This window comes from Euprymna scolopes, chromosome 46 (genome assembly GCF_053919585.1).
Source record: "Euprymna scolopes isolate OS-2025 chromosome 46, ASM5391958v1, whole genome shotgun sequence".
Classification (NCBI taxonomy): Eukaryota; Metazoa; Mollusca; class Cephalopoda; order Sepiida; family Sepiolidae; genus Euprymna; species Euprymna scolopes.
The window spans coordinates 147,758,462-147,768,946 of NC_136527.1; the positions used below are offsets into that span (position 1 = coordinate 147,758,462).

The 10,485-nt window shown below is 37.7% G+C and overlaps 1 long non-coding RNA gene across 1 annotated transcript; it reads right to left on the bottom strand.

The window, feature by feature from the left end:
- Positions 1-270: 270 nt before the first annotated feature.
- LOC145271027 (uncharacterized) lies at positions 271-7,924 on the bottom strand. The gene is made up of 2 exons (XR_013865660.1): positions 7,110-7,924; positions 271-7,024 (listed from the first exon to the last, which is right to left on the bottom strand). It is a non-coding gene; the product is annotated as an uncharacterized LOC145271027 (long non-coding RNA).
- Between the last annotated feature and the right edge of the window lie 2,561 nt (positions 7,925-10,485).

Consider the following 10,485-nt stretch of genomic DNA (forward strand, 5'->3'; position numbering starts at 1 on the left):
ATTAAGTAATTTTTTTTTTTTTTGCATACATTATTGCTGATATTCATGCTGCTCCTCTTTGATCAAATTGTCTCTAGGATGGATTAGGGCTGGGGGTCAGGGTTAGCTTTTTTTTTTTTTTATATTTGATATGTAATTCTATGTCGATTTTTTTTTAATGTTTTCGAGTATGCTGAAAACGAATATCACAGTTAAATTCGGGGCTTATAAATCGTTTACCAGATATCAATAAACATGATGTATAACAAATAGATAACACAGAAAATAGACTTATAGTTTTAAAAGGTTTATTAGAAGAAAAATATGTAACCCACAGTGGGGACCCTAACAGGTACTACCACTCCGGGTCAGAGTGGACCTGGGAGCAATGGTAATTAAAGGGTGGCTCCACACTCCCCAAGCCCGCTTATGGAGCTTTACCATCGGATACAGTTTAAGGTCATATCCAGGACCCTGAAGTGGCGGCGGCTATCCTGTTCTTGTAGAAATTTTGGATGGGAGTGGTCTTCTTCTGGGAGAAGTTTCGGCTGGTTGCTAAAAAAAAAAAAAAAAGAAAAAAGAGACAAGTTTTAATCCAACGGAAATGGAATCATGTCGCTACAAGTCCGAGTAATTTTGAAATGGATATATCTATAAAAGTGAAAGTGTACAACTTATAGTATAAACCATTGAAATGTTAGATATAGTTTCCTTGGCCATGGATCTAACGTAATAAATTCATATGACCCTTAATCAATAATGGTTACTGTGTCAAAGTTAAAAATAAAGGAAAAATATATATAAGTGTAATTATTACTTCACGCGACAAATAGCTAGGGGGTTGCTTTAATCCACGATGTATTTGTAAGTCATGCCGTGCTTTCTTTTCTCTAGCTTTAATTTAAACCTACGTCACTGCCAGTGGTCATACACGCAAACACGTAACGGGTTCTAGCCTTCCTCCCTGCTACCACGCGTTTTTCCTTGTTTGGCTCAACACAAAACCCCCAAACTCCCACGGCTAAAATGCTAGTTTTGTACAAAGTACTGAGATGCCAGACAATTATGCTAGTTTAGAACTTTCAGGTCCAAGTAATCAGCCACATTTTTCAGTTTTGGGGCATAAATATTACTGCAAAGGCGTGTAAAGGGCAAACTCGAATTTGAGCGCAATCGTTATTCTAATAATTGCTAATTTTTAATATGCCATTATTATTATCATTTTTTTATATGGATCAGCAAGATATTTTTAGAACAGCTTATCACTTATTCTCTGGTATATTTTTGGTTTTAAAGTATTATTTTAGTATTAGTGTTTAATCTTTCAGTATTTATACAATTTAACATTTTGATATTTACATTTATGTCGAGGTTTAGTGTTTATTATTTGATCAGTTATAATTTAATTTAGCGCTAATTTATAAGTTATGTTTTAGTATCTAATCATGATTTTTTTTGTTTTTAATTATTAGTTTTAGTTTTTATAGTTATTTAATATATTATAATTTATTAGAATATATTAACAGTAGTAAAATTATATTACTGATCCATAATGAAAATGATAATTATAGCTGGAACAATTATATCGAGAGCATTGCCAGGGCCGCTGCGAGGAAGGTGGGCTCTCTCTCAAGGCCACTATTCGCCCATGTATGGAGTATTGCTGTCATATTTGGGCTGGTGCATCGGCTACTAGTCTCTCACTCCTTGACAGGGTTCAAAAGAGAGTCGCAAATCTGATAGGCCCTAAACTGGCATCTAAGCTTCAGCCTCTGTCCCATCGTCGAAACGTTGCATCCCTCTGCCTGTTCTACAAGTATTATAATGGTGAATGCTCTGATGAACTGCAAGCACTTGTGCCCCCACAACGTAAACACCCTCGACAGACCTGACAAGCTGCAAAATCCCACCCCCACACTGTAGAGATCCCTACATTTAAAAGATCTTTCTACTCCAGTAGTTTCTTCCCCAGAACTGCTAGAATTTGGAATTCCATTCCAGGTCACTGCTTCCCCAACTGTACTGACATGCATAAGTTCAAGTGCAACGTGAACCAACACCTCCCTGCCCAAATCCCTACATAGTACCCTAGTAGATGTTTCCCCCTGATAGTGGCAAAGTGCCTTGTTTGGGGTGAAATTGTAATAAAAAAAAAAAAAAAAAAAATAGTAATGTAAATATTTGTATATAATTACAAAGCATATTGTTCATGCATTTACATACAAATCCACATGAACAAGGAAACCTATCTCTCTCGGCAAAAATGAGTTCAAACTGAAGAAATGTTATATATAATTGTTTTCGGCTAACTTTACCAAATCTGTGCGTATGGTAAAAATAAGTAAAAAAAAACAAGTAATGTTCAACGCTGCAAGAGAACTAGAAAGAGAATAAAAGTTAATAGACAGGATAAAGTCTGGAACAAAAAGAGAAAAAAGAAATTAGCGAAATTTATCAGGTGCGAAAAAAGCGAGTAATGTTCAACGGTACTGGAGAACAAGAAAAGAAAGGGCCAATTAGAAGCTGGAATCATCAAAATAGGGGTAGGCTATAGAAACAAAATTTTTCAAATAAATGCCAAAAGTGGCTTATTATATGTAAATAGATGGGAACAAAAAAATTGGAGGGTCGCTGGCCCCAAACGTGATTTGACCGCGTCAACACGTGAAAATGGCCCAAATTTCGGCCCCGAACACACTTAATCATTTATTGAAAGCCACAGGATGCATTTTTTGACTATAAATGCATTTGTATCATTAAATCTAACATTCCCATTGGCTATCTCACAAGTAGGGTTTTTTTTTTTTAGGGTATCTCAGAGTCCAAAATGGGTCAAAATTACCCCAAAACTAGCCAAAAATGGTTGGAAATCACGGATTTTCCAAAATGCACCTCCCAAGACACACAGGGTGCAATTTTTGACCATAAATGGCTCTATAAATTTAAATCTAACATTCTATCCCACCTATATAGGGCTTTTCAAGGTATCTTAAGGGTTCAAAATGGGTCAAATTTACCCAAAAATTAGCCAAAAATGAATGAAAATCACGGATAATCCCCAAAATGCAGGTATTATATCTCATCGGGCTCCTATAAAAACTCCTGTATGGCTTTTTACAGTTGGAAGACTTCCATTTGTATTTAGAGATCTTTGGGGGATGTAAAAAGGGTCAAAACAATCCAAAAATGACAAAATTACGCTTTACGGTACATAACATATGAATCATTAGTTCATTCATCAATGATACTGTTTAGAAACATTGTAACTTTACTACATCAACTTCTCAGAAAGTAATTAATTGTAAATTGAACATTGAATGTCAATAAAATGCTGTCCAAGAAGAGTCTGAATTCATAGTGTTCTCATAGTTACCCCAAAATTGATGAAAATGGCCCTCGATTCGCTATTTCTAGATTTGTAACCAATATATTGAATAACTTGATAAAAGCTATGAGTAATTAGCAAAGGAATTATTTTCTTATTTCAAGACACAGCTTCACTTCACATTACTTTAAAATCATTCAACAGTAAAATATCAATATAATGCATTAAATGTTGGCTGCAGCACAGGAATTTGCTACAGCTATTTTGATTGACTCCTGGAAATTCCGTGCACCAGTTCGCAGATTGTAAGTGACATGTGTTTGGCTGGCGATCTCGGTACATGGGACAGTGCTACGGATTGTACCCGATCTGTTTAATGAGTAGTTCAAATTGTTTGAGGTATCATGCTCTGGCACAATGAGCCATTTGCGAGAGAGAGAGACTTTTGATCGGCAAAGAATCTTCGTTCATGTACATCAAATTCATCAGGATTCACATCTTTTGAAAGTATATTGAGAAGGACATGGTGCTCTCGTTTCCATTTAATTATATTCACACGTCTGGAACCCTTTGCTTCGTAGACATCTTTATCGTAAATTTTTAGCCATCGATCAAGTTTATGTTTTATCCCAGGTATTGTAACATAACGAACATCACTTCCAAAGGCTTTCTGCCACAATTGTAGTAATCGCAAGGAGAACTGGTCAATATGATTTTTCTGTGTCGTGGTACCATATTTGGCAGCATGATGTTGCTGCACAGCTTGAACACATTCAGCCTCAGTTGGAAGAGAATCAAGCAGAAGATAAGTCCAATCGTCGTAATTATAATCTTAGTTCAATCAAATTCACAATTAATGCTATGCAATGTTATCGTGACTATTTAAAGATGCCATTCCATTGATACAGAAAGAAAACATTTCCTTATTTGGTAATTTTCCATCTATAACTCAAATTAAGCCCCTTTTTGACAACCTATGTTGATTCTTAGGGACTTTTTGACTCATTGGCTAAATCGGCCATATTTAGCCCCTTTTAAAGGTCCTTATACCCCTCATTAACAGTGCAAAAGTTAGGAGAGTGCCTGCTTCAAGCATTTCCCAACAGTTTCTGCCATGTAGAGGTGTCTTTGAGCCCATGGGATGTGCATTTTGGAAAATCTGTGATTTCCGACCATTTTTGGCTAATTTTGGGGTAATTTGACCCATTTTGGACTCTGAGATACCCTAAAAAAAAAAAAACCCTACTTGTGGGATAGCCAATGGGAATGTTAGATTTAATGATACAAATGCATTTATAGCGAAAAAATGCACCCTGTGGCTTTCAATAAATGATTAAGTGTGTTCGGGGCCGAAATTTGGGCTATTTTCACGCGTTGACGCGGTCAAATCACGTTTGGGGCCAGCGACCCTCCAATTTTGACCCGTTTGAACAAAATCACTTGTTCCCATCTATTTACATATAAATGAAGGTAATAAGCCAGTTTTGGCATTTATTTGAAAAATTTTGTTTCTATAGCCTACCCCTAATCAAAAGTCATTAGACAAAAAAGAAATCAAGTAAATAGGACATTATAAGAAAAAATTCATCAGGTGCTGTAAAGAAATGCTCTTTTAGAATCTTCAAGTCTCAACACTCATTAGTAAAAATAACTAAAAAAACAAGTAATGTTCAACGCTGCAAGAGAACTAGAAAGAGAATAAAAGTTAATAGACAGGATAAAGTCTGGAACAAAAAGAGAAAAAAGAAATTAGCAAAATTTATCAGGTGCGAAAAAAGCGAGTAATGTTCAACGGTACTGGAGAACAAGAAAAGAAAGGGCTAATTAGAAGCTGGAATCATCAAAAGTCATTAGACAAAAAAGAAATCAAGTAAATTAAGAAATTAACTGAAACCCATCTAAAACAAAGCAAATTCAGCAGCTGGTACAAAACAAGTGCTAAAAGGTGGTTTAGAGTCCTGAAGTCTCAACAATCACTAGAAAATTAGAAATAAATCAAGGTAGTGGTTGCAGCACCACCAAGACACATTGATACAATAAATGAAACCTTTATGAATTCGATGGGAAGTTGGAGTTGCTTATAAAAAAAAAAATATATTATTACTTACTTTAGGAATTTCTGGAACTGCTTCCAAGATGGGGATGAGAGGGGTCATGGGTGTTGCTGCTGCTGGTGCTGAAAACTTGAATAACTTTTTCTTTTTTTTTAATTGTTTTTTTCTTTTTTTGGTTTGTTTGTTTTATTTATTTTCCTTTAGATCACAGTATTTTATTTTTTGTGAAATTTTCTTTTTTTTAAAAATTATAATTAGAAGAAGATATCAATACTTACTTTATGACTTTCTGGAACTGCATCCAATATTGGGATGACAGGGTCATGGCTGTTGCTGTTGAAACCTGTAATAACTACTTGTATTTTGCATTATTATTTTTACATTTTTTTTTAGGTTTATTTTCCTTTAGATCACAGTATTTTATTTTTTGTGAAATTTTCTTTTTTTAAACAATTATAATTAGAAGAAGATATCAATACTTACTTTATGACTTTCTGGAACTGCATCCAATATTGGGATGACAGGGTCATGGCTGTTGCTGTTGAAACCTGTAATAACTACTTGTATTTTGCATTATTATTTTTACATTTTGTTTTCGGTTTATTTTCCTTTAGATCACAGTATTTTATTTTTTGTGAAATTTTCTTTTTTTAAAAAATTATAATTAGAAGAAGATATCAATACTTACTTTATGACTTTCTGGAACTGCATCCAATATTGGGATGACAGGGTCATGGCTGTTGCTGTTGAAACCTGTAATAACTACTTGTATTTTGCATTATTATTTTTACATTTTGTTTTCGGTTTATTTTCCTTTAGATCACAGTATTTTATTTTTTGTGAAATTTTCTTTTTTTAAACAATTATAATTAGAAGAAGATATCAATACTTACTTTATGACTTTCTGGAACTGCATCCAATATTGGGATGACAGGGTCATGGCTGTTGCTGTTGAAACCTGTAATAACTACTTGTATTTTGCATTATTATTTTTACATTTATTTTTTTCGGTTTATTTTCCTTTAGATCACAGTATTTTATTTTTTGTGAAATTTTCTTTTTTAAAAAAATTATAATTAGAAGATATCAATACTTACTTTATGACTTTCTGGAACTGCATCCAATATTGGGATGACAGGGTCATGGCTGTTGCTGTTGAAACCTGTAATAACTACTTGTATTTTGCATTATTATTTTTACATTTTGTTTTCGGTTTATTTTCCTTTAGATCACAGTATTTTATTTTTTGTGAAATTTTCTTTTTTTAAAAAATTATAATTAGAAGAAGATATCAATACTTACTTTATGACTTTCTGGAACTGCATCCAATATTGGGATGACAGGGTCATGGCTGTTGCTGTTGAAACCTGTAATAACTACTTGTATTTTGCATTATTATTTTTACATTTTGTTTTTGTTTTATTTATGTTACTTTAGTACATTGCATTTTACTGAGTGTATGTTAATTATTTTGTTAATTTTTATTAAAATAAAATACCTGTAACAGAAAAATAATTCTGGCTATGATCAAGCATGGGTGAATATTTTCGGTTAGACTTGCTAAAGTTGGTTAAAGGAAATATAAGCAGAAAGGAATTCGTTTTAATCACTAGCAACACAACGAAAGAAATACTTACCTGAGGATTGTGCTGATTCTAACTAGAAGCTGCAGTAATGGAAAAGAGGAAAATTAAACTTGTCAATTACAAAAACTGAAATCGAAAAGAAGAAACGCTTGATGCTTTACTCACCTCTGGCTGGTCGTGGTCGCCATCAAACTGAAAAAGGAGGGAAAGGGTGGAATCCACTAGTTACCAGGTACCGTACAGGAAAGGACAGTCTGGGCAGGTAGGTGATGATCTCCCCAAAGTGGAGCGCTACATAAAACATGCATTGCTACGAACATCCTCCGAAAAAGGCGGTTTCTACTCAGAATAAAAGGCGGAGCAGAAAACGGAAGTGTTCTCTCTACTCAACACGATTCCTAGAGAGATACCACAAGATTGTGCGTGAATGAGGAGGAGGTGATGAAAGCTCACAAAACTGCCATTCCTACTATCGTATCGGATATTATTAATCGGAGGTCCATCATTGCATTACCGCCCCAGCTCGTAGTTGATAGATAGTAGGAATAATATTACCAGCGCCCTTCAGGCAGCTTGTGAGAACACACAAACTAATGGTAGTATTACTCTAGTCGTTCCTGGTCGAATGGAGCCATGCATGCATTATGTAGTAACACGAGCACGTGTCGCCTGATAAGAAAGAGCGTAGGCTCACCCACTTGGGGAGATTCCCTATCCAGACTTGCACCTATTTGTACACCTGGAACCGGACTCAGAACCTCGACAATGAGAAGAGTCAAGGAGAGCAAGGTGTTGAACTACCTAAAGAGGTCACCATATAAAACAAGCGTTGCTGTGAACAACCTTCCAAAACGAGGGAAGGGACTTTTTGTTCTCTCTACCCAACAGGATTCCTAGAGAGATACCACTAGATTGTGCGTGAATGTGGAAGAGCCTATGAAAGCTCACAAAACTGCCATTCCTACTATCGTATCGGATATTATTAATCGGAGGTCCATCATTGCATTACCGCCCCAGCTCATAGTTGATAGATAGTAGGAATAATATTACCAGCGCCCTTCAAGCAGCTTGTGAGCACACGCAAACTAATAGCAGTATTACTCTAGTCGTCCGTAGTCGAGTGGAGGCACGCGTGAATTACATAGTAGAAACACGAGCACGTGTCGCTCCCTCTTCGGGGGAATTCGGAAAAGCGCACCTTGCGCTGCAGGTATTTGTTGAGCTGGGAGTTGACTCAACACCTCGACACTGAGAAAAGAGCTTTAGAAAAGCTCCAGATTAGTTACCTGCAAAGTCGAGGAAAGTTGGAGGACCAGGCCTGCGAAGGAGAACACACACAATTTGGGCCTTGATGGAAGCACACGGGAGAGAGGGAGGCCCATTTTTCTCTTTCGGGGGAGTGTTCTCCTTCCAGCCTGCTCGAGCACGTCTTTTCTGCTCGCCACATGCAAGCGTATAAAAAGACGACCAGATGACGGACGCAACAAACTCATGCCATCATTAACTGGATTTTGATCGGGTTCCGTACAACAAGGTGTTGAACTCCCTAAAGAGGGCACCATATAAAACAAGCGTTGCTGCGAACAACCTTCCAAAACGAGGGAAGGGACTTCTTGTTCTCTCTACCCAACAGGATTCCTAGAGAGATACCACAAGATTGTGCGTGAATGTGGAAGAGCCTATGAAAGCTCACAAAACTGCCATTCCTACTATCGTATCGGATATTACTAATCGGAGGTCCATCATTGCATTACCGCCCCAGCTCGTAGTTGATAGATAGTAGGAATAATATTACCAGCGCCCTTCAAGCAGCTTGTGAGCACACGCAAACTAATGGTAGTATTACTCTAGTCGTTCCTGGTCGAATGGAGCCATGCATGCATTATGTAGTAATAAAATAAAATACCTGTAACAGAAAAATAATTCTGGTTATGATCAAGCATGGGTGAATATTTTTGGTTAGACTTGCTAAAGTTGGTTAAAGGAAATATAAGCAGAAAGGAATTCGTTTTAATCACTAGCAACACAACGAAAGAAATACTTAACTGAGGACTTGTGCTGATTCTAACTAGAAGCTGCAGTAATACAAAAGAGGAAAATTAAACTTGTCAATTACAAAAACTGAAACCGAAAAGAAGAAACGCTTGATGCTTTACTCACCTCTGGCTGGTCGTGGTCGCCATCAAACTGAAAAAGGAGGGAAAGGGTGGAATCCACTAGTTACCAGGTACCGTACAGGAAAGGACAGTCTGGCCAGGTAGGTGATGATCTCCCCAAAGTGGAGCGCTACATAAAACATGCATTGCTACGAACATCCTCCGAAAAAGGCGGTTTCTACTCGGAATAAAAGGCGGAGCAGAAAACGGAAGTGTTCTCTCTACTCAACACGATTCCTAGAGAGATACCACAAGATTGTGCGTGAATGAGGAGGAGGTGATGAAAGCTCACAAAACTGCCATTCCTACTATCGTATCGGATATTATTAATCGGAGGTCCATCATTGCATTACCGCCCCAGCTCGTAGTTGATAGATAGTAGGAATAATATTACCAGCGCCCTTCAGGCAGCTTGTGAGAACACACAAACTAATGGTAGTATTACTCTAGTCGTTCCTGGTCGAATGGAGCCATGCATGCATTATGTAGTAACACGAGCACGTGTCGCCTGATAAGAAAGAGCGTAGGCTCACCCACTTGGGGAGATTCCCTATCCAGACTTGCACCTATTTGTACACCTGGAACCGGACTCAGAACCTCGACAATGAGAAGAGTCAAGGAGAGCAAGGTGTTGAACTACCTAAAGAGGTCACCATATAAAACAAGCGTTGCTGTGAACAACCTTCCAAAACGAGGGAAGGGACTTTTTGTTCTCTCTACCCAACAGGATTCCTAGAGAGATACCACTAGATTGTGCGTGAATGTGGAAGAGCCTATGAAAGCTCACAAAACTGCCATTCCTACTATCGTATCGGATATTATTAATCGGAGGTCCATCATTGCATTACCGCCCCAGCTCGTAGTTGATAGATAGTAGGAATAATATTACCAGCGCCCTTCAAGCAGCTTGTGAGCACACGCAAACTAATAGCAGTATTACTCTAGTCGTCCGTAGTCGAGTGGAGGCACGCGTGAATTACATAGTAGAAACACGAGCACGTGTCGCTCCCTCTTCGGGGGAATTCGGAAAAGCGCACCTTGCGCTGCAGGTATTTGTTGAGCTGGGAGTTGACTCAACACCTCGACACTGAGAAAAGAGCTTTAGAAAAGCTCCAGATTAGTTACCTGCAAAGTCGAGGAAAGTTGGAGGACCAGGCCTGCGAAGGAGAACACACACAATTTGGGCCTTGATGGAAGCACACGGGAGAGAGGGAGGCCCATTTTTCTCTTTCGGGGGAGTGTTCTCCTTCCAGCCTGCTCGAGCACGTCTTTTCTGCTCGCCACATGCAAGCGTATAAAAAGACGACCAGATGACGGACGCAACAAACTCATGCCATCATTAACTGGATTTTGATCGGGTTCCGTACAACAAGGTGTTGAACTCC